Here is a 24287-nt window from a genome sequence, read left to right on the forward strand (position 1 = left end):
ATGGAATTTGCACGTAGCCTTTTGTTCTCTTGGTAATGCAAATGATGAGTCATTGTCGATAAATTTATTTGAATTCTTAGTGACAATGCCTATTGGTCACAACATAGTTTAGACACAATTTGAGTACTGAACTGAACTGAAATCAAAATTTAATCTGATGGGCCAAAGTGTACTACTGAGTAAAGTGTAAAATTTAGAAATAAAAGTACTTTTCACAATCCAAAACTGGTGCTTCCTTCACACTTGAATTCTGCCACTAAGTTCAGGCACGTCAAATCTTCCAAACAACTGGACCAACACTGCATGCTATCAAAAATATTAAAATACATATGTCACACTCACCATTTCAATAGTCATTTTATACATTTATTTATTAGAGATACAACTCTGAATAGGTCCTTCCAGCCCCTTGAGCCACGCTGATCAGCAACCCCTGATTTAACCCTAACCTAATCAAGGACAATTTACAATGACCAATTAACCTACAACTGGTAGATCTTTGGACTCTGGGAGGAAACCAGGGAACCTGGAGAAAACCCACACATTTCATGGGTGTACAACTCACGGTTGTACAAATCCCTTACAGAGAATGCTGGGATTGAACTCCGAAGTCCCACGTCCTGAGCTGTAACAGCACTGCATTAACTGCAGCACAACAGTGGCACCCATGATCAGCACCTTGCTGAAAATTTGTACTTGTAAATATACATCCTTTAATTGCAAAAACAAATCCATAATATCCATCATATTAAGATTTAGAGAACAGCACATATGGATTGTAGCAGAGGCAGTTGAGAAAAACGACTCAGTTTACATTAGAAAAACTGCTCAAGTTACACTTGTGCTACAAATGACTGACTCCATCTAAAAACCAGTTTCAAGTATGTGCCACAGCAAAGTTTTCCTAAGCAATGAAAATCATTATTAACACTATCTGACTTAAATGAAATTACATGCTCAAACCACAAACTTACTTCCTGTATCACGATGTAAGCTTCTCTAAAAATTCATCTAGTCTGAACTGGTTTCTGGCTTGCAATAAACAATTTAAAATTGGTTAAAAGTAGCACTTTTTGACTCAACCTACACTGAACAGCATTAGACTGGCATATACTGCATTTGGGTTCTTCTAATTCTTATCAGAGGAGGATCATTTAACAATACCATTGTGAGTATTTGTTATAGGAACATACTTTAACACCACCCCCATACAGCTTTGATTAGGCCTCTGAACTTTGTGTAAACTCAGCTGATTCTGCAATCTTACAATACAGGGAAATGATGCCCTTGGGTTATCAGGGGAATTTCGAAAACTATACCAATGAAACAACGGCTCCAAATAGATCTGCCCATTTATACCAAATAAAGTGGATGGAACCTCGGGACTTACAGGCACAGGCTAAAGTCCAGTCTTCTGCTCAACCAGATGCTGTGATTGTCTACTCCCCACAGCATTTAACAGGGCAACACTGACTTTCACAGACAAGTCAAATCGAGTTTATTCTCCTGTGCACAAGCACAATGTAGTACAGGTGCAATGAAAAACTTGCTTCCAGCAGCATCACAGGCACACAAGTACAGATGACACACAGAATATAAATTGTACAAGACAGTGAAGAGAAGGAAAACTGCAGAATAGAAAGACATATAATCATGAGCATTCCCATGGTTTAAATTTTGATTTTTTAAATTTTTATATAGTATTCATTGAGTGTTCACAGTCAATTAGGACAACATTGAGTCAGAGGACAGGGCTTCATGAGCTGTCAAGGCTTTTCATGGAGTGGAACCGACGTTAATGCTCAGAAAATCGCCTCGGCCTGCCACCACACAAGAAAACATATGTTTCAAGGTCAGGTGACTGGCAAACATGGGTAGCTTGTTGCTCTGAGGGAGATTCTTGACTTTTAAAACCAACCTAAATGCCTTGCAAAACCACTCTAAAATGTGTTGTAAAAATGCAGAACAAAATACAGCCAATCTGATCCAACAAGTGAGGAACTGTTCAGACATGCCTTTCATTCCCTCAGAAAACTGCAAAACTAACCAACTGCACAGCAAGAAGACAACAAAAAAAAGAAACTGCAGATGTGCTGGAGGGTCAGACAACGAAACTGTTAATATTCTAGATCACTGACCCTTCACCGGACATTTGAGGAGGGCCGTCAATCCAAAATGTTTCTCTCTTCATACAAGTCTGAACTGTTAAGTATTTCAACAATTTCTGGTTTTATTTCAGAGTTACAGCATCTGCAGTGTTTTTAAGTGTCAGCCAAGGAAAACAGCTTGTCATAAATGGAGAAAGCCAAATACTCTGTCTGTATACATTATCACACAGATCCTGTTAGAACAATCTCATTGAACTTTCGAACAGGGACCAGGTATACTAATGAGGGCAGTGTATTAGACGAGTTTCACATAGACTTCAGTGAGGTCTTTGGCAAGATCCCACATGTGTGACTGATCCAAAAGGTTAAGGCCCTTGGGGTCCAAGGCAATTTGGCAAACTAGGTCCAAAACTGCAAGGCAGAGGATGACGGTAGAAATTTGTCTTAGTGATTGAATGCTGTGACTAGAATTACTCCTCAGGGATTGGTGCAGTAATATATGTGAACAGATGACACAAATATTAGATGAGAAGTAAGAAGGAATAAGAAAATAAGTTACCTCAACAGTCTAACAGGAGAGGGGTCATCACTTATACTCTCCAGTTTAAAACAATAAGTGATCTAATTGAACTGATTAAAACTTCTTACTATGCTTGACAGAGTAGAGGCTGGGACAATACAATTACAAACAATGTCTAGAACCAGAAGCCACGAATCAAGCATTCAGTACTGAAGCAAACAAACTTCTTTACCCAATCGTGGAGTGCTCTGTCCAAATGGATAATGGAAGCCAATTATACTTGTGGCAGAAATCAATAGATTTTTGGATATTAAGGGAAGCAGAATCAAGTTTATTACCACTGACATATGTCGTGAAATTTGTTTGCAATAGCAATATGGTAGAGAAACAAAATTACTATAAATCAAAAAAAAAAAAAAATGGGGCAAAGAAAGGAATAATGAATGTGTTTATGGACTGTAAGGAAATCAAATGATGGAGGGAAGATGCTGTTTCTAAATTATTAAGCATGGGTCTTGAGGTTCATGTACCTCTTCCGAGATGCTAGTTATTAAAAGAAGGCATGTCCCTAACAGTAAGGGTCCTTAGTGATGGATACTGCCTTCTTGAGGCATTGTGTCTTGATGATGTAGTTAGTGGTGAGGAGGATTGTACCTGTGACGGAGCTTTCATGCTTTCTTTGTGATTACATCAATATGTTGGGCCCAGGACAGGTTCTACAAGATGTTGACACCCCAGAACTTGGAAGCTGCTCATCCTTTCCAATGCTGACCCCTCAATGGTCTGTTCTCTCAACTTCTCCTTCTTGAGGTAACGTAGGACTGGTGCACAAAAGTGACATTGAGGCAAAAGACCAGCCATTATAATCTGATCTGAACCATCCCTCTGGTCACGGGATATATTCTACGAAGTAAACAGTCCTCGGCACCTTCTAAGTGATAATTGTCAAATCAGACCCAAGTAGACAACAATGACAGCCCACCTGACCTTTGCAACCAAGAATACCTCTAGACATTTCCCAACAATGCCAATCATTTTAATAAGAAATACAGGATCAATAGCTTTATCTTCTTCTACCTAACCTAGGGGCACAAAATATTGTAGTGATACACCAAAACCCCAAGCAAGGTCAGCTAGATCAGTGGCCACCAGTACAGAACAACATCAGTGATACACCACAAGGAACATTCACTAAATTGTAGAGGGAAAGTTAGGCGTAACTAAGACCATGTAAAATACCTTCATCCAGCACTCTCAGCCTACTTGATTTTGGAATTAGAGTACTTGGGAACCATCACGTCTAATGGCGATGGTACCAGCAACCCATTTTATTATGCACAATGGATAAGTCATTCACATGTCCTGACATTTGTCCCAAGTCAATGTAAACTGTGCTACTGGAGATTTAAGGTGCAAAAACTCTTGAGTAATACACACAAAATGCGGGAGGAACAATGAAAAATTACACATAAAGACAAACAACCAACGTACAAAAGAAGACAAAATGTGCAAATCCAAAAAATATTTAATAAGTGATAAATAATATCAAGAGCACGAGTTGTACAGTCCTTGAAAGTGGGTCCATAGGTTAGTCATATAGGTAGTTATACAAGTTCATATTACCCAGGTCTTCCAGTCATGAAACATCCTCAACTCTTTCAATCTTATTGATATTGGTAAGTGACCAGAACTGCACACAGTACTCCAAATTAGGCCTCACCAATGCCTTATACAACTTTAATACAACATCCCAACTCCTGTAGTCAATATTTTGATTTATGAAGGCCCATGTGCCAAAGGCTCTCTTTATGACCCTATCCATCTACCCGTGTTGCCACATCCAAGAAATTATGGATCAGTATTCCCAGATCCACCTGTCTTACAGCACTCCTCAGTACCCTACTGTGCAAGTCCTATCCTGCTTTGTACCCCCCCCCCCAGTGCAATAACTCATACTTGTCTGCAATAAATTCAATCTGGCATTTTTCAGCGCATTTTTCCAGCTGATCCATATCCAGCTGTAAGCTTTAATAGCCTTCCTCGCTGCCCACTCGGTGTTATCTGCAAATTAGCTGATCCGGTTTACAATATTATCATTCAGAACGCTGATACAGATGACAAGAAGAACAGTCGCAGCACCGATCCCTGTAGCACAGGCCTCCAGCCAGAGAGGCAACCATCTCCAGCCACTCTCTGGCTTGTCCTGCGAAGTCGGTATCTACTACCGCATCCTGAAATATAACTTTCTTGACCAACCTCCCATGCAGGGCCTTGTCAAAGACCTTACTAAAGTCCATGTAGACAGCATCCACTGCCTTTCTTTCATCTATTTTCCTGGTAACTTCCTCGACAAATTCCATAAAATTCCGTGGCTAGTAGCAGGATTTACTCAAGTGTCCTTTTAAAGAATTGGTGGAGCCATAAGTTATTGAGGTCCACATTAACAATTTAAAAATCTACTCAGTGATTTTTTGGGAAATGACGGAGGAAGATCTCACACTAAAAAAATCATATGCTCCACATAGAGAAATGCAGAACCGTCATCGTCAAAAAAAAGTCCCACAGAATTTCATAATAATTTTATTTTTGGATCACTAGGGGTAAGGCAGACAAGAGAGAGACGAATATCTAAGTTAAATGATATTTTAGTTAAAACTATGCAAGTAAGGTACACAGGACTTAGGGCCATTCTAGTACAATCTGTTTGATTGCCTGTACACTTTAGTTAAAAAAAACGGATTTTGATTTAGATTAACCTCAAAGTCCTTAAATGATGTGTACGGTAGAAAAGTATATTTTAAAACCGCGACCAATTGAGAGAGCGAAAAAAATCAAAGGGATTTATCACTTATTTCCTCTAGGTCGAAAAGGAGTGTACTTTCATACTTTTCGTTGCTATTTCCAAGACAGAATTAACAAAGAGACCCACACTCACCAGCTGTGTGTGTCCATTACAACAGAATCATGCAGCACAGGGTGAGCTGATTACAGCAGTAATCCTTCTGAAATTTCTTGTTTATTCGTTGTTAAACATTGGAGTATATCCCGTTTGGTAATTGAGCAGAAAGCCCCGAAATTCACACCACATTCACTTTCATTGCAGGCACTTCACTCATTCACTCTGCTGGATGGATGAAGTTCCACCTAGGCCAACTCAATCTATTCTAACCCCCGATTGCGAGGAAGAGCCAGCCACCTTAATCGTGCGCAGAATATTTGATGACGCGAACGTCAGCGACAGAAATTCTCTAAGATTTCTCAGGGGATAAAAAGGTTACAGACTAGAATAGCTCCTGGCTGATAAACAAACAGCAGTACATTTCAATTTCAATGGAAATAGCTTGAAAAGTATCAAAGTTAAATGCAATTTCACTTCAAGTCTTTCTAGCGTCTCAATTCAATTCTTATTAGTAGTAAATGAAAATAAAAGGAACTGCAGATGCAGGAAATAGGAAATAGAGTGTTTTTATTCTCTATTTATGGTAAATGTTGATCTACTTTGCCCCCAGGTCCCTGCCTCATGATTTCATTTTGAGAAAAATAAGCCAAATTGCACCCGTGCACGTGTGCAATTTGGCTGAAACAGTCATTCTTTTCATCACACACAGTTCAAGTGGATGCTTCTTCTATATATTCCTTTTGATTACTGCTCGTGGTACAATCTGAATACCATTTTATATATTCATCTGTTGATCCCTTTTGGAGCATAATTTTCAACATTAATGTTTAATAAATTTTAGTTAATTACATATTGCATTTTATCATAAGATAATTTATTTGCTTGTACATCACCACAATGACAAAAAAACAAAAAAAGAAATCAGGATAATATAAAGTGACTGTGGACTCTTCCGATTCCATCCATTTTTACAAGAATGCATTATTTTCTTCTTGACTCAATATTCTCAGAAAATTTGTAATCTAGCTAAAATACTCAATGTGTTTGATTTCCCCAAACATCTTATCCCATCCTGTCTTGAATATGAGATATTGTGTTCTATGATTGTTGGAATACAGTAATTTTTTTCATCTGAAATGTTAATCATTACATAAACTAAATGTGTCATGAGGATAAAACAGACTGGCAATCAAGGTTGCTTTGTCAGTTTCCATTCCCAAATGAAGTGACTTCTATTTCTAAATCCATTTTTCTAAACATATTGCCTGTCCTGTTAGATACTGTATACATTTTTTACAACTAATATAATTAAAAACTGATATTATACTATACAGATGTGAAATAACTTATTCATTAGGGTTAACTTCCAAGATACAAAGATAGAAAGATTAGAAAAAAGAAAACTGTATCTCTTTTTTCATTAGAAAATTTTTTCATTAGCAATTCCAGAGGTTAGGCCATGGGTATTTAAAACCATGAAATTAAAAGATACTTAGGTAAAAGTAGTATTTACAAGTTGTAATGCAAAGAATGAAAAATTATAAATGAAAAAAAGAAAGACAGGTTAAACATCACCATCGCAGACCTCAGAATGTCCCAAAATAATATATAACTAATAAAGTACTTTTGGCCAGCCAGTGGTGTAGTGGCACCAGCACTGAACTTTGAGGCCAATGGCCCTGGGTTTGAATCCGGCTGACTCCTTGCACACTTTCCATTCATGCTGGGTTGAGCATCAAGCTACCAACTCGGCCTCATACAAAATCGACAAATGCTATGGAAATGGCAAAAAATGCCACCTGATGTGACACAAAGCATGAAAAGGAACAACAACGATAAAGCACTTTGAAGTGTTGCCACTGTTGTAATAACAAATATGATTTACTGAAAAAAATGAGTGTGAGAGAAACAGCTTCACACTGAATGCTGTGAAATTATGGAATTCTTTCAGGAACAGCGGTTAAGGCAGAAACAATGCCAGCAATCAAAACCATCCTAACCAGAAAGAGGGTTGATAGGATGTGGAAGCAGAGATGTTACAGAGGTAGAACCAAATGACTATGTTTCATGTCTTCTGCAATTAACTCCATTCACCTCTGTTTAGGAGAAAATTAATTTGATCAGGGATTAAAAATAAATGAATTAGAAGGAAGAGTCACATATTCCCCAAGCTTGCTCTGTGAAGATGATAAAATGGCAGTGATGTTTCACTTACTGATGAGTTCAATATCTTTTAGACATGCTTTGAAACCAAGTTCAATTTTATTGTCATTCAACCGTACACATGCATACAGCTAAATAAAAACACATTCTGCTGGGACCAAGTGCAAAACACAGTAAATATATCACATATAACACATAAAATAATATTAACAGTAATAGTAACAGATAATAAAAGAAATCTGTAGCTGTACAGGTTAACAAGTTGACAAGTTGTTAAAGATGTTGTTAAAGTTGTTAACGCCACTGCCCCAGTGGCTTGGCTGGCTGGATACTTAAACCTGCGTCAACCAAATGGCTGAGTTTTCAAGGGCTTCTTTGTCTGTTTAGGCATAATGTTTCATAAAATTCTATTGTATTTCTTTTTTTTGCCTGTAAATACCTGCAAGCAAATGAATCTCCAGGTAGTATATGGTATCATATATGTACTTTGATAATATATTTACTTTGAACTTGAACTTTGAGTGGTCTATGTATTAGGACAGAAAGCCTTTAGGCTTGTCTTTTAACATTCTTAGTCCTTTTAACTGTGGCCCTGCTTGTTTTTCATTCTTGATTTCTCTGTCTTCCATTTTTCTCATTTCCAGTTCTGTCTTTTGTTGTCATCTTACCATCAAGAAAACCATGGCTGATCTGTTTGTAATCTCAGCTCTGCGTATTCTTTTACGACTAATAACCTGTCACATCTTTGTTTATCAAGCATCTATGTCAAAGTTCAGACTTTGATGTTCGATGATTTGCTTCAATTCAGGCACTGAATGTTATTTGGTGACACTACTAAAAGTTGTTCTTATGTACCCAATGTGGAAAGTCATTATTGGGTTTATCTGCCAAAATTGTACTGACAGAAGTTCATCACCCTGAAACATTTTTTCAGTTTCTTTCTCCACCATTGTTATTTGACCTCCTGAGTATTCCCAGCTCTTTCTGTTTTTATTTCAAATTTCAGTATCTGTTGTTTATTTCTTTTCCCTCTGGAATTAAACTTAATGACATTAAAATTTTCCTCTCAAATTCTTCAATCTTTTCCTAATTATAAAACTTTAACTGATGTTTTGACCATACATCTCCTCTCTTATTCACTGATATTGAAATGTTTGCCCTCCTTATCCCATTGTAAAATCAAACTAATACAGTATTCTGCAAAGAATTCCTTGCCATAGTCAATGGGCGGATATCAGGACTTAAGACACTGGTACTTGAGGACAAGTAGATCTAGATTTTGTGAAAATGAAGCAGGTTTATAATGGTAATCTAGCACTCATTGTGGACCTGTCATACAATAATAACACTGGATAATAATTCCAAACACCATCACCTCCGCTTACCAAAAGGAGTTGCTTTTATATTTGGAAATCTACTGCCAAGTTCTCCTAGATGAAAACATGTTCAACAAATGCATTTCTTAATTTGCCATTTACAATCTGCATTCATAATAAGAAATTTTAAAGCATGATATTTCATTCATTCTTAAATAACCTGTATTCCATTACTGTAGGGTTTATACTGGACTTATGAAATTGTGGATGGCAGATATGAATTAAATGCCAGCATGAACATCCAACTCACTGACCTCCGTTGATACCCCTGCCCCCCACCCTTACCTCCATCCCTATTATTTTAGTCTGGTTCTCTTTCTCTCTCTTTCCCCCCCCCTCACTATAATCTCTCCCCCCAGCCCTACTTTTCTTTCTCCTTTATTTCCCATAATTCTCCACCTTCCCCCTAGCTCATTTCCCTCCAGCCTATCACTTCCCAGCTCTCTACTTTATCCCTCCCCCCACTTCTTATCCCCCCCTCGACCATCCCATGTTACTTCACTCCTGATGAAGGGTTTCGGCCCGAAACGTCGTTATTACCTCCTCCCATAGATGCTGTCTGGCCTGCTGAGTTCTGCCAGCATTTTGTGTTTTTATTTATTTCCAGCATCTGCAGATTCACTCGTGTTTACTTATTAAATGGGTTTCGGTTTACTGCACATCCATCCTTTCATCCAGTAAGTTTCAGATTTCCCACCAGCCATGGGACCAACTTCCACTCAATTGGTGTCTAAACCTTGTAGACTGTTAGTTTCAAAATTATTCCCCTATTTTATTGAACTCTGTCAAAGGAGATAGATCCTCCTTTCAAATGAGATAGCTTCTCCTATCCATTCCAAAAGGACACTTAGAAAGTTATACAGCTGCCACTCACCCCTTATTCGCTGTTACAAGCTGGATCAAAGGCATTTGCAGAGAACTGGCTCAGATGCTCTATCGAGATTATTTGCTCATGCAGGTGGGGAGAATTTAAACTACATGTAGACAGACTATGTAAGAGAAAATAGGATAGAAACAAAAGAATGGAATGGGAAAGAGAAAAGTGAAAAGCAAATGAATCAAAGTTGAAAAGAAACATGACCACAGTGGAAAATATTTATTTCTGAACTAAAAATGGTCAATAGGTAAACCTAAAGTCTTTATGGTTTCATGGGTAGACATATAACAGTAAATTGAATAAGTATGCGCAATTTGTGCAATGTAATTGGGATTATGGTGACATGGCTATAGGATGAGAAATGAACAAACAGCATTCAATTCTTAGGATATACAGGCAAAAAATGAAAAAGAAGTGAGATGATGTTTCTGGGTCAACACAATATTAAGGAAGGATATTAAATTAGATAATGTAGAAGTTGTATGAGCAGAACCATGAAAATTCAAGGGCAGGATACTTTAGTAGATGTTGCACATAGATTCCCAAACACTTAAGAGCATAAGACCATAAGACATAGGAGCAGAAGTAGGCCATTCGGCTCATCGAGTCTGCTCTGCCATTCAATCATGGGCTGATCCAATTCTTCCAGTCATCCCCACTTTCCTGCCTTCTCCCCACACCCCTTGATGCCCTGGCTAATCAGGAACCTATCTATCTCTGCCTTAATTGCACCCAATGACTTGGCCTCCACAGCCACTCATGGCAACAATTTCCACAGATTTACCACCCTCTGACTAAAGTAATTTCTCTGCATCTCTGTTCGAAATGGACATCCTTTGATCCTGAAGTCGTGGCTTCTTGTCCTAGACTCCCCTACCATGGGAAATAACATCGTCATATCTAATCTGTTCAGGCCTTTTACATTCGGAATGTTTCTATGAGATCCGCCCTCATTCTCCTGAACTCCAGGGAATACAGCCCAAGAGCTGCCAGACGTTCCTCATATGGTAACCCTTTCATTCCTGGAATCATTCTCGTGAACCTTCTCCAATATCAGTATATCCTTTCTAAAATAAGGAGCCCAAAACTGCACACAATACTCCAAGTGTGGTCTCATGAGTGCCTTACAGAGCCTCAACATCACATCCCTGCTCTTATATTCTATACCTCTAGAAATGAATACCAACATTGCATTTGCCTTCTTCACCACCAACTCAACCTGGAGCTTAACATGTAGGGTATCCTGCACAAGGACTCCCAAGTCCCTTTGCTTCTCTGCATTTTGAATTCTCTCCCCACCTAAATAATAGTCTGTCCATTTATATCTTCTACCAAAGTGCATGACCATACACTTTCCAACATTGTATTTCATTTGCCATTTCTTTGCCCATTTCCTTAAACTATCTAAGTCTCTCTGCAGGCTCTCTGTTTCCTCAATACTACCTGCTCCTCCACCTATCTTTGTATCATTGGCAAATTTAGCCACAAATCCATTAATCCCATACTCCAAATCATTGACATACATCGTAAAAAGCAGTGGTCCCAACACCAGCCCCAATGGAACTCCACTGGTAACTGGCAGCCAGTCCGAATAGGACCCCTTTATTCCCACTCTCTGTTTTCTGCCTATCAGCCAATGCTCCACCCATGCTAGTAACTTTCCTGTAATTCCATGGGCTCTTATCTTGCTAAGCAGCCTCATGTACGGCACCTTGTCGAAGGTCCTCTGAAAATCCAAGTACACCACATCTACTGCATCTTCTTTTTCTATCCTGCTTGTTAATTTCCTCAAAAAATTTCCTTTCAGAAAACCATGCTGGCTTTGCCCTATCTTGTCACGTGCCTCCAGGTACTCTATAATCTCACCCCTAACAATCGATTCCAACAACTTCCCAACCACTGATGTCAGGCTAACAGGTCTATAATTTCCTTTCTACTGCCTCCCACCCTTCTTAAATAGCGGAGTAACATTTTCAATTTTTCAATCATCCAGTGTTATCCGAATCTCAAAAGACCATTGTTAATGCCTCCGCAATCTCTCCAGCTACTTCCTTCAGAACATTAGGGTGCATTCCATCAGGTCCAGGAGATTTATTCACCTTCAGACCATTAAGCTTCCTGAGCACCTTTTTAGTCGTAATTTTCACTGCACATACTTCGCTTCCCTGACACTTTTGAATGTTTGGTATACTGCAGATGTCTTCCACTGTGAAGACTGATACAAAATACGTATTCAGTTCCTCTGCTATTTCTGCGTCTCTCATTACAATATCTACAGCGTCATAGGGTATGACATAGATAGAGAGTAAAAAGGTGGATGGAAAGGAAGAAATAAGTCCTTTTCCAAGAGTCAGGTATTGGATACTATAGACCCAGACTACAGATAGTCATGATGTGTATTAATAACTTAGATGAGGAAGTTAAATTTTCTATTTCTTTATTTGTGGGAGGGTGAGGTATGAGATGCAGAAAGGCTCCAATGTGATTTGTATAGTTGACTGGGTGGCAAATGAATGGCAGATGCAGTTGGTTGGTTGGCATCCGTCTGTCTCGAAGGACAATGGGCGATGATCATAATCATCACAAGTTTGGGCAGAAGGTATTGAGATCCTGAGATGCCCATTTATCAAATCTCCCTCTCGGCCTCACCAGTCTAGTCCAAAGGAAAGTTTATGAAGCAATATGTTTGGCACCAGTTTGGCTGCAGGAGCTGCTAGGAGGATTGTCAATGACATCCAACCACCTTAGGGGTTCCACTCCAGGTTTACTCTCGTTGCCTTCGTCTCTCCTGAGGCTGCCCACAACACAGTGAGACTATTTACCCATAGCTGGGGATCTGGTTCTGTGGTGAACTACATATACCTGTCTGGACACGCCCCCTACTGACTGCTCCTGTGGCTCCTCCCACAGACCCCGGTATAAAGGCGATTGAGGCCTGAGCCCAGCCCTCATTCTCCAGGATGTAGTATGGTGGTCAACTACTGCTTGTTCTTTCTTCCAGTCAATAAAAGCCGACATCTCGACTTCACATCTCAGAGAGAGTTATTGATGGTGCATCAGGTTCACAAGCACCAGGGTGTGTCCACACACTGATGGGCCTGTGTGCTACGTGTACAGAGGCCAGCCCACCTCCCCGTCCTCAGCAGATGCAGTATAGTTTGGAAAAATGTTGAAACAGGGTGGTAGATTATAATCTTACTTACAACAGATTAACAAAGGGGGAGGTACAGCAAAATTGGTGGTCAATGAAAATAAGCAAAGAGGTGCAGCAGGTGGTTAAGAGTACAAATGACATGTTGAGCTTCACAGCAAGAAGATGTGAATTCTGGAACAGGGATGTTATACTCCATAGTAAAGAGTCATGGTAAAATTATACCTTCAAATCTGTGTCCAGTTTTGGTCTCCTTATCCAAGGAAGGATGTTCTTATTCTGGAGCGAGTGTAGCAATAGTTCACAAGACTGATTACTTAGATAGCAGGACTGATGCATAAAGAGGGGTTGGGACCGTTGGGCTTTTAGAAGAGTTGAAATGTTACTTTTTTATAACATTTTGATGGACTGAGCAGATCAGAACCTGAGAGCATGATCCCAATCACAGGAAATCCCAGAAAAAAATCTTGGACTGAAAGGAGGATAAATTGCTTCACTCAAAGACTGATGAATTTATGGAATTCTTGACCACAGAAGGCAGTTAAAACCAAAATCATTAAATGTACTTAAAAAGAATTAAAAATGGCTCTTATGGCTAAAAGAGATCAAGGGATGGGGAGAAAAGGTAATAGGGTATTGAAAATGGATGAAATATTTTAGGTGGTATTGCTGTACATTGAAGATAGACTGTACATATGTACACTTTCTATAACTTTATCAATGATCAGCCAGAGCAATCATATTCTTTTAATAAAGCGGTGATAAGAACAATGTACAGTGTAGCTCAACCGATGATTTATAATGTCTCCATTATCCCTCTGTCCTTACATTCTGTGCCCTGGTTAATGAATGTTAGTATCCCATAGACCTTCAGGGATCCTTGCACTTGAACAATGAGGTCACTCTGTTGCTCAATACCTCCAAAGCCCTTGACGTTGGTTTTGTAGATCCTATCCTTAATTGTTTCCCAAAAGTGCATGTATCAGGATTAATTTCATCTGCCATTGTTCTACTTGCTTTACGGATTGATCAATATCTTCCTGTCACCTGACTTAAGACTATTCTCCTCAGTATCAATTCAACCATCATTTATTAGTCTTGCCTTTTACATTTGTATCCAAATTTTTACTGCGTAAGACAAAAAGTGAACATCATACACTGATCTCTGGAGTAAACCATTGGCCATCAGCTTCCAGTTACAAGAACATCTGTCTGTCATAATCCTTTGCCTTCTTTCACTAAGTCCATCTTGGATCCAATTTAGAGACTCAAGAGATTGCAGGTATTGAAATTTGAAGCTAAAAAGCAAACCGCTGGAGGAACATCAAATTTTGGGTAAGACCCGTCATATGAGCTAAAGGGTAGAGGAGAATCACTTCCTAGCTCTTGGTCCACCCCGTCCCCTCCCTCTTTATACTGGCTGCCTTCCCTCTGTCTTCCACTGCAAATGAAGTGACTTGACCCAAAATGTTGTCTGACCATTTCTCTTCACAGATACAATGCTGACACTTGCCCTGTATTTCATTTTATAAGCTTCTGTTTTTGTCCTTTCTGATGATGTGAGTAGAACGCTACCTCTTTTCAGATGCATACGAATAAAGGTTCCATTTGTGAGCATCTAGCTTCATTTGTGAGCATCTAGAATAACTGTTTCTGCAGCAAAGCTTTATAAGTTGTCCTTTGATGTGGGCCACCATTACACTTGAGACTCATATTGTATAGAATTCCCTGGCAATTCCCTGATGCATTCTCCAAAGAATTTACAACTCTACACATAAGATGTTCTTTTTTGCCTAATTAGTTTTGACTGGCTCCTTTAGGTCTCAGAATGCTAATGAATATGTTGCTTCATAGATATGAAACAATCAAAATTTACAATAGCTTTGAGTTGATAATGATATCACTCATATTTCTGTACAATATTGGATTTGTGTGTGCTACATGGACAACCTTTTGACATTTTTACCAGTCTGGGCACTGAGTATAGAAGTTGCAATCTTATGTTCAAAGTACAAAGTAAATTTATTATTAAAGCACATATATGTCACTATATTACTCTGAGATTCATTTTCCTGTGGGTATACAATAAATACATAGAATAGTAACGATAACAGAATCAATGAAAGACTGCATCAACTTGGGCATTTAACCAGTGTGCAAAAGACAACAAACTGTGCAAATACAAAATAAAAGAAATAATAAGTGAGTGAGTCCATAGGTTGTGGGAACATTTCAATGATGGAGCAAGTGAAATTGACTGAAGTTATCCCCTTGGTTCAAGAGCCTGACGGTTGAGGGGTAATAACTGTTCCTGAGCCCGGTGGTGTGAGTCCTGAGGCTCCTGTACCTTTTTCCTGATGGCAGTAGAGCAAAGAGAGCATCCATCGGGGGACCCTGATGATGGATGCTGCTTTCCTGCAACAGGGTTTGTGTGGATGTGCTGAATTGAAGGATGAGAGGTGACCTGATAGAGGTGTATAAGATGATAAGAGGCATTGATCATGTGGATAGTCAGAGGCTTTTTCCCAGGGCTGAAGTGGCTAACACAAGAGGGCACAGTTTAAAGGTGCTTGGAAGTAGGTACAGAGGAGATGTCCGGGATAAGTTTTTTACGCAGAGAGTGGTGAGTGTGTGGAATGGGCTGCCGGCAACGGTGGTGGAGGCGGATACGATAGGATCATTGAAGAAACTTTTAGATAGGTACATGGAGTTTAGAAAAATAGAGGGCTATAGGTAAGCCTAGTAATTTCTAAGGTAAGGACATGTTCGGCACAACTTTGTGGGCCGAAGGGCCTGTATTGTGCTGTAGGTTTTCTATGTTTCTAATGGATGGGAGGGGTTTCCCATTGTACAGGCAAAAATTGATTCAAAATCAAAACAAAACTATTGCCACTAGCCTGCAACTCCACTGAGTTGTCATACTTGCATGACACGCCCACAGCGCCAATGATTGCTCCAAAGGGTTGAATTCCCTATTTCAATCCTTAATTAGCAATTAGCAGACATACAATTAAACATTATTGAGCGTTATCTCAGCAGTCAGCAAAGATACAACAAGCAATGTCCCAAGCTACAAATGGCCATGAAATAAGCATGAATATGTAACTTACCCAGGATGCTTTTACCAGGCTGTCACCAATCTGACTAGTTACCACAACACAAATAATAAACGCACAGCAGCATCTATGCTTCAGGCGAGACCCTTCCTGAAGATCTCTCTGACGAGGAATTTTGCCTTTGTGGACAGGCATACATTCCTGGGTATAGATGTTAGACAACTCAGAATAGTTTTCACTATCTAAGCCAGCCACTTCCAATCCTGAAATGATGTAGCTACACATGACCTTCACTTGACCCATCATGTGTAAGAGAATGCGTGTTCCTTTTCCTGTCAGGTTGAGCTTGTACAGAACACTGCTGCACTTCCTTGAACTAGGAAGGCATAAGTAACCATGGTCTTGTTACTCTTCTTAGACATCACCTGAAGTGGAATTATAGGAAGCTTACAATTATGATATCCAGCCCTCGTAAAGGGTTTAGATACTAGGGTGTTATTTGCTGCTATGTTTGTTTCTTCCACGGCTTGTTTCAAATCTGCACTGTCTTCATTAGCTCTGGACTGTTTCACTTCCCACAGTAGCCACTGCTTCCTTTAGCTTGAGAATTAATTTGCGATTCAGTTTCATTCACACCCTTACAGCTGGCAATGTAGCATTGTATTTCTTTCTGAACTCTGGGTGTGCAGCAATCTTTACTTGCCTTTCAATAAAATCAACAATTTTAGTGAAAGTAACTTTACGGCTGTGCCTTTCTTGTAGTTGATACATCACCGATCTCCATTCTTTCCGAAGTTCATTGGGCAATTTATTTATGACAGTCTGATATCCTTCCTCTGGCTGGCTCAATTGCAACTTTTGACAAGCTCTTTAGGATAACCTCTAGTATATTGTTTGAGAAAGTGGAGATGGTCATCATAATTATCAGTCTTGTCTTCAATGCTTTTCTTGAAAGCTGTCATTAATGAATGATACTGTAGGGTGAAAGAACTGGGAGAAATGTACATAATTCACAACCACCAACATTCACTTTAAGTGGCTGGTTGGATGTGATGACCTGTTACGTAAGAATTTTTAGCATGCTCTTGTGTCTAGGTTTTGGAATTCCATAAAGGTGCTATGGGTTTCATTAAACATAAAACACCTCACTTTGTTTTATTTACGAAAACTTACAATACTGCAATGGAAGATTTGAATCTCTCTTTTAGGCAGAGGTGCAACGTGTTGTTGTTGCATCACTATGCTTATTATTTCCTTTTGTGTCGTTGTGGTCTCTATCATAGTATTTAGATTTTTATCATCTGAAACACAAGTGGCATCATACCATAAGTCAATGTTCTCAGAAGCACCTCATGGTATTGGATTTGGCATAGGTTCAGAGTACCTCCTTGGTGTAGGCTGAGAATGAACTACCCCTTGGGGTTCAAATTCGTGACTCATAGACTTTTGATCCTCAAATGTATCCACCTTGACATCGAGTACACTGGATTTTCTCTGTTCCATTTCAAGTGCTGAGGGTGGTAACCATGCTCTGCCTCAGCCCTTGAAGCCTTTAGCACTTTAACTCTGGCCATCTTAGCTGGGATTTCTTCTTGCAATTTAAGCTCCTCCATCCTCCTCTGACTCTGTTCTGCCTGTAGATCCTGGCTTCGTCAAAGCTGTTCCTGGTCTCTTCAAAGCTGTTCCGCCTTTTCTTCCTGGACTCTTCAATGTTAGTTCACCTGTTCCTTTAAGGTGTGTTTATTCCTTGATATCCGTTGTCTTGCTTATAACTTAGCTAAATCAGCCTCCATTCTAATGTGTACCAATGTTATATTAGACACACAAGACGTCTTACTAGCAACAGAACGTACTCAATGTACATTAGATACGCTGTCGTCAGTGCGTACACCATGCTGTAACTGATCAGTTGTCACAGCTTGTTCTTTGTCTTCATAGTTATTTTCATCTCCTTCAGGGAACTGACCTTCATGGGTTTGTTTAATCGCCCCCTCAGCTTCAAGGTTGCTGTTTCTAGCTGAAATCATTTTGTCTTCCAAGTGTGTAAATGAGACAAAACAATGGCAGTCTTAATTCAGCTTTTCAACAATAGAAACAATACAATTATTTCAATTCTTCAGCATTTCAACATAATCAAAGGTCTAACACTTCAGGCAACCACCACCACAGCTTTTTAGTCCAAACCACATCAACACTGTTTCAAATCTAAACACACAGTGTGGACAGCAAAACACGTCGTACTTGCCACAAGCTGCTCCAGACTGGTGCTTCTGATTTCTCAGACACATGCAAATGCTGATGTTTGTTTGGTGTAACTGTTGAAATCTTTGCTGCAAAAATTGATCCAGAATCAAAACCAAGCAATTGCTGACAACCTGCGACTTCACTGAGTTATTATATTTACACGACATGCCCACACATATAACAAATATATTAAACATGCAACACAGAATACATGGCTCCTATGCCCATGATGAACTGGGCCATATCTACTTCTTTTTTAGGATTCTCCATCCAAGGGCATTAGTGTTTCCATACTAGGCTGTGATGCAGCCAGTCAATATACTCTCCACTACACATTTACGGAGTTTTTACAAAGTTTTAGATGTCATGCCAAATCTTCACAAGCTCCTAAAAAAGTAGAGGCACTGTTGTGCATCCTTCGTAATTGCCTTTACATGCTGAGATCAGGACAGGTCCACCGAAATAATAACACCGGGGACTGGCTCATAGACCTCTCGTTTCTTCTTCCTATTTACCTGAATTATATGCCAAACAATAAATACTGAGGAGTAAACACGCCTTAAGGGAACAGGTGAACCAACTTTGAAGAAGCCAGGAAGAAACAGCGGAACTGCTTTAAAGAGACAAGGAATGGCTTCGAATAAGCCAGGAACTACAAGCAGAATAGATTCGGAGGAAGATGGAGGAGCTTAAGTTGCAAGAAGAAATTGCAACTAAGATGGCCAGAGTTAAAGTGCTAAAGTCTTCAGGTGACATGGAGCCGAGGAAATCCAGCATAGCCAATAACAAGGTGGATACATTTGAGGATCAGAAGTCAATAATCAGCTCCTTAGTCTGCTGACATTGAGTAAGATTGTTGATTATGGCACCACTCAGCCAGATTTTCAATTTCCCCCCTTCATGCTAATTCATCATCTCTTTTACTCAGCCTATGATAGCGGTGTCATCAGCAAATTTGAATAAGGCTTTTTGAGCTGTGCTTAGCCTTACAGTCATTAGTGGAAAATGAGTAAGGCAGGGGTCTAAGTACACAGCCCTATCGTGCACCTTTGTTGATGGAGATCATGGAGGAGATGTTGCTGGCATCTGCAAGTGAGGAAATCGAGGTTCCAATTGCACAAGGAGATATTGAGGCCAAAGTCTTGGAGCTTATTCATTAGTTTTGTGGAATGATTCTATTGAATGCTGAGCTGTAGTTGATAAAGAGCATCCTGATGTATGCATCTTTGTTGTCAAGATGTTCCAGAGCTGAGTGAAGAGCCAATGAGATGATATGACTCTGTAAATCTAAATTCCTGTGTTCAAAGTTCAAAGTACATTTATTATCAAAGTATGTATACATTATACAACCTTGAGATTCATCTGTCAATGTTATTACTTTCAGCTTGTTTCGCAATTTGTAGATATTTGCTGTCTTCTTTGCATTAGCTTTATACTAAAATTTATTACTGTCCTTTATGACCAAGTCCTGTTCTCCAGCAAGCAAAAGAAGCTGCCTGTGTCCCTTTGATCTAACCCATAAAGGCAGTACAATATGCATTGACTGAGCATGGAATCAGAGCTCTGAATATTTGAGGCCTATGAGGCCCAAAGGCACAATATTATTTCTGTTTCTCTTTATCCAATTTTCATTGCCAATTGTAACGTATCATGGGGTGGATCTTGAAAACTACTGGACTGCAGATAAATTTTGCTTACAATAATATCTAGAAGACAAAGGAGTCTTAAACAATTGTGTCTGTGTCTAATTTTAAATCAGAAACAGAATCAGGTTTATTATCACCGGCATGTGTCATGAAATTTGTTAACTTAGCAGCAGCAGTTCAATGCAATACATAATATAGAAAGAAAAATGAAATCACTTACAGTATATGCATATTGAATATATTAAAATTGTGCATTATCAGAAATCATATATATTAAAAAGTGAGGCAATGTTCCTGAGTCCAATGTCCATTTTGGAATCGGATGGCAGAGGGGAAGAAGCTGTTCTTGAATCACTGAGTGTGTGCCTTCAGCCTTCTGTACCTCTTACCTGATGGTAACAGTGAGAAAAGGGCATGACCTTGGTGCTGGGGGGTCCTTAATAATGGTTGCTGCCTTTCTGAGACACCACTCCTTGAAGATGTCTTGGGAACTTTGTAGGCCCAGCAAGGAACTCCTTATACATACATACAGATGTGATTACATCCTCTGAGTATTTGAGCACCAATCATGTGTGACAGTGGAAAGTGTGCATGAAACTGGAGGAGATAGCTGAGGTACTTAATGAATACTTTGCTTCAGTATTCACTACGGAAAAGGATCTTGGCGATTATAGGGATGACTTACAGTGGATTGAAAAGTTTGGCATATATAAACATTAAGAAAAAGGATGTGCTGGAGCTTTTGGAAAGCATCAAGTTGGATAAGTCACCGGGATTGGACGAGATGTACCCCAGGCTACTGAGGGAGGCAAGGGAGGAGATTGCTGAGTCTCTGGCAATGATCTTTGCATCATCAATGGGACAGGGGAGGTTCCAGAGAATTGGACGGTTGCAGATGTTGTTCCCTTATTCAAGAAAGGGAGTAGAGATAGCCTAGGAAATTATAGACCAGTGAGTCTCACTTCAGTGGTTGGTAAGTTGATGGAGAAGATCCTGACGGGCAAGATTGGTGAACATCTGGAGAGGCATAATATGATTAGGAATAGTCAGCATGGCTTTGTCAAAGGCAGGTCATGCCTTATGAGCCTGATGGAATTTTTTGTGGATGTGACTAAACACGTTGATGAAGGTAGAGCAGTAGATGTAGTATATATGGATTTCAGCAAGGCATTTGACAAGGTACCCCATGCAAGGCTTATTGAGAAAGTAAGGAGCATGGGATCCAAGGGGACATTGCTTTGTGGATCCAGAACTGGCTTGCTCCCAGAAGGCAAAGAGCGGTTGTAGATGGGTCACATTCTGTATGGAGGTTGATGACCAGTGGTGTTCCTCAGGGATCTGTTCTGGGACCCCTTCTCTTCATTATTTTTATAAATAACCTGGATAAGGAAGTGGAGATATGTCAGAGGTTTCAGTGGGACATTGATAGGATACAAAACTGGGCTGAGAAGTGGCAGATAGAATTCAATCCAGATAAGTGTGAGGTGGTTCATTTTGGTAGTCAAATATGATGGCAGAATATAGTATTAATGGTAAGACTCTTGGCAGTGTGGAGGATCAGAGGGATCTTGGGGTCCGAGTCGATAGGACACTCAAAGCTGCTGCACAGGTTGGCTCTGTGGTTAAGAAGGCATATGGTACATTAGCCTTCATCAACCATGGGATTGAGTTCAAGAGCTGAGAGGTAATGTTACAACTATATATGACCCTGTTCCGACCCCACTTGGAGTACTGTGCTCGGTTCTGGTCACTTCACTACAAGAAGGATGTGGAAACTATAGAAAAAGTGTAGAGGAGATTTACAAGGATTTTGCCTGGATTGGGGAGCATGCCTTATGAGACTAGGTTGAGTGAACTTGGCCTTTTCTCCTTGGAGTGACGGAGGATGAGAGGTGACTTGATAGAAGTGTATAAGATGATGAGAGGCATTGATCGTGTGGATAGTCAGAAGCTTTTTCCTAGGGCTGAAATGGCTATCACGAGAGGGCACAGTTTTAAGGTGCTTGGAAGTAGGTACAGAGGAGATGTCAGGGATACATTTTTTTTATGTAGAGAGTGGTAAGTGTGTGGAATGGGCTGCCGGTGACAGTGGTGGAGGCGAATACGATAGGGTCTTTTAAGAGACTCCTGAATAGGTACATGGAGTTTAGAAAAATAGAAGGCTATGGTTAACCCTGGGTAATTTCTAAAGTAAGTACATTTTCAGCACAGCATTGTGGGCTTAAGAGTCTGTATTGTGCTGTAGTTTCTACATCAATATTTTAAGAGATATGATGTACCTTTTGGTGTTACTCAGGGAAGCTGTCTTGGTCCCCTACTCTTCTCCTCATTTATGCTCCCTTTAGGAGATGGCATTAGCGAGCATAAACATGACTTTCCCAGTTATGCAGATGACACATGATTGTGTATCTCAGTTGCGCCTGATGATGATAACACCCTGTCTTCTCTGACTTCTGGTAAGGCTGCAATAAACAAATGGATGAGCAATAATTTCCTAAACCTAAATGAAGATAAAACTGAAATATTTTGGTTGTTCACAAAGCCAAAAGATATAAATTTCTTGAGAAACTTGGGAACTTGGCTCCCTTGTAAAATCAGAAATAACAAGCCCGGATGCCATCCTTGATTCGAATTAAAATTTTAAATCCCACATAAAGAAAGTGACCAGGACAACATTTCTACACTTAAGAAATATTGCAAAGGTACATTTGTTTCTGTCACATAATGATGCTAAAAAACTAATTCATGCATTTATATCAAATAGACTAGATTACTGCATTGAACTTTTCACTGGCCTTCCTAAACAATCTATTGACAAACGTCAACTCATTCAGAACACCACTGCTAGACTTCTAACTAAAACCAGAATCAAGGAGCATATTACTCCCACCCAACTTGGCTTCCTGTATCTTTTAGAAATGAGTATAAATCTCTCTTACTTGCTTTTAAAGCTTTTAATGATCTGAGTCTGGGGTACATCGCAGAATCTCTTTCATTTTATAATCCTGCTCGAGCTGTCAGGTCTTCTTCCACTGGTTTCTTAAACTTAAACAATATCCCTCAAAAGATTATTGGCAGGACAGATTTTTTAAATTACACTCCTAAACTGCGGATACAGATTCCATTGACATTTTTAAACACCAACTCAAAACCTACTTATTTACCCTTGCTTTTAACTAACATCTTTTTGTCTTTTATCTTCATGTTTGCAATTCATCCCATTGTAATGCATTTTGAAATACATTATCTGTATGAGAAGTACTCTATAAATATTATTATTATTTATTAATTTTCCTCAGCTCAAAATGGTAAAACCTGATGTATGGGCATAGCCAAGTGCACTCATTTCTCAATTGCTAGGAGATTTTAGACTATTCTAGTGGTGTTTAGTATTCCATCTTTCTGGAAATTAACATAAGTATTGCTGTGTAGGCCTAATTGCTAAATGCTATTATGTAGTGACTTTGGGAATATACCAGTTGTATATATTACAATATACCCTGTTCATGTTCCATAGTCATTCAATTTCCTCTTTTAATTCAGCATATTTCTGATGTTTTTTACTTGTTGATTTCTGTATGTTATGTGTGTTTGGAATGGCTGTATCTATAAGGTAAGTTGTTCTTGCTTGTTTATCCTGTTAAATTATATCCAGACGGATATTATGGATTGTCCTATCTGTAATAATAGATCAATCATAATATAATTCGTGGGACTCTAAAACTGGATCAAGCTTGTATTTTTAATACAATTTCATTTCTTTTATGAGTTTATATTTTAAAACAAGATTTTGGTGAATAATGTCTGTTACTTGATTGTGCCTGATTAAACTGCTGCAGAATCCTGTACTGTGTTGGATTGTTTCTGGTTTCTCTTGCTATTTTCTGAATTTAGCATCTTGAATTTGTTGGTCTTTTATTCTGTATTCTTGCTATTTATTGTGTCAACCACCTGGTTTTCTATTGCTAGGAAAGAGGTCTCCAACTCTGACCCTGGAGTACCTTGTTGGCAGCTAGTCTGCTCAGATATGTGGATGTCTTCTATGGAGTGTTATGCTCGTCCATTGGTTAACTATTTCTTCTATAGTTAAAAGTTTTCCATTTTTCTGGATTGTGCTTTCATTTACTCTTAGTGGTGTGCACTTCTTATCAAAATTGCATGTGCCCATATGGATTGCTGAATCCTGTTCTTGTTGATGAAAATATATCCTTAGAAGTTTTACCTGACTGTCATGCAAATTTCTTATT

The 24287-nt window shown here is 39.2% G+C and overlaps 1 protein-coding gene across 2 annotated transcripts in view; it reads right to left on the reverse strand.

Moving 5' to 3' along the window:
• LOC140737914 (phospholipid-transporting ATPase VD-like) overlaps positions 1-24287 on the reverse strand; it is a 193517-nt gene that overhangs the window by 161288 nt on the left and 7942 nt on the right. Inside the window, exon 1 of one of the 2 annotated variants that reach the window (XM_073064712.1) lies at positions 5564-5764. The exons of the other annotated variant lie outside the window; for it this stretch is intronic. The gene's annotated coding sequence lies outside the window, so the exon portion shown is untranslated. Of the gene's footprint in view, positions 1-5563; positions 5765-24287 lie in introns of those variants that run through there. 2 annotated transcript variants of the gene reach the window in all.

This window comes from Hemitrygon akajei, chromosome 13 (assembly GCF_048418815.1).
Source record: "Hemitrygon akajei chromosome 13, sHemAka1.3, whole genome shotgun sequence".
Taxonomy (NCBI): domain Eukaryota; kingdom Metazoa; phylum Chordata; class Chondrichthyes; order Myliobatiformes; family Dasyatidae; genus Hemitrygon; species Hemitrygon akajei.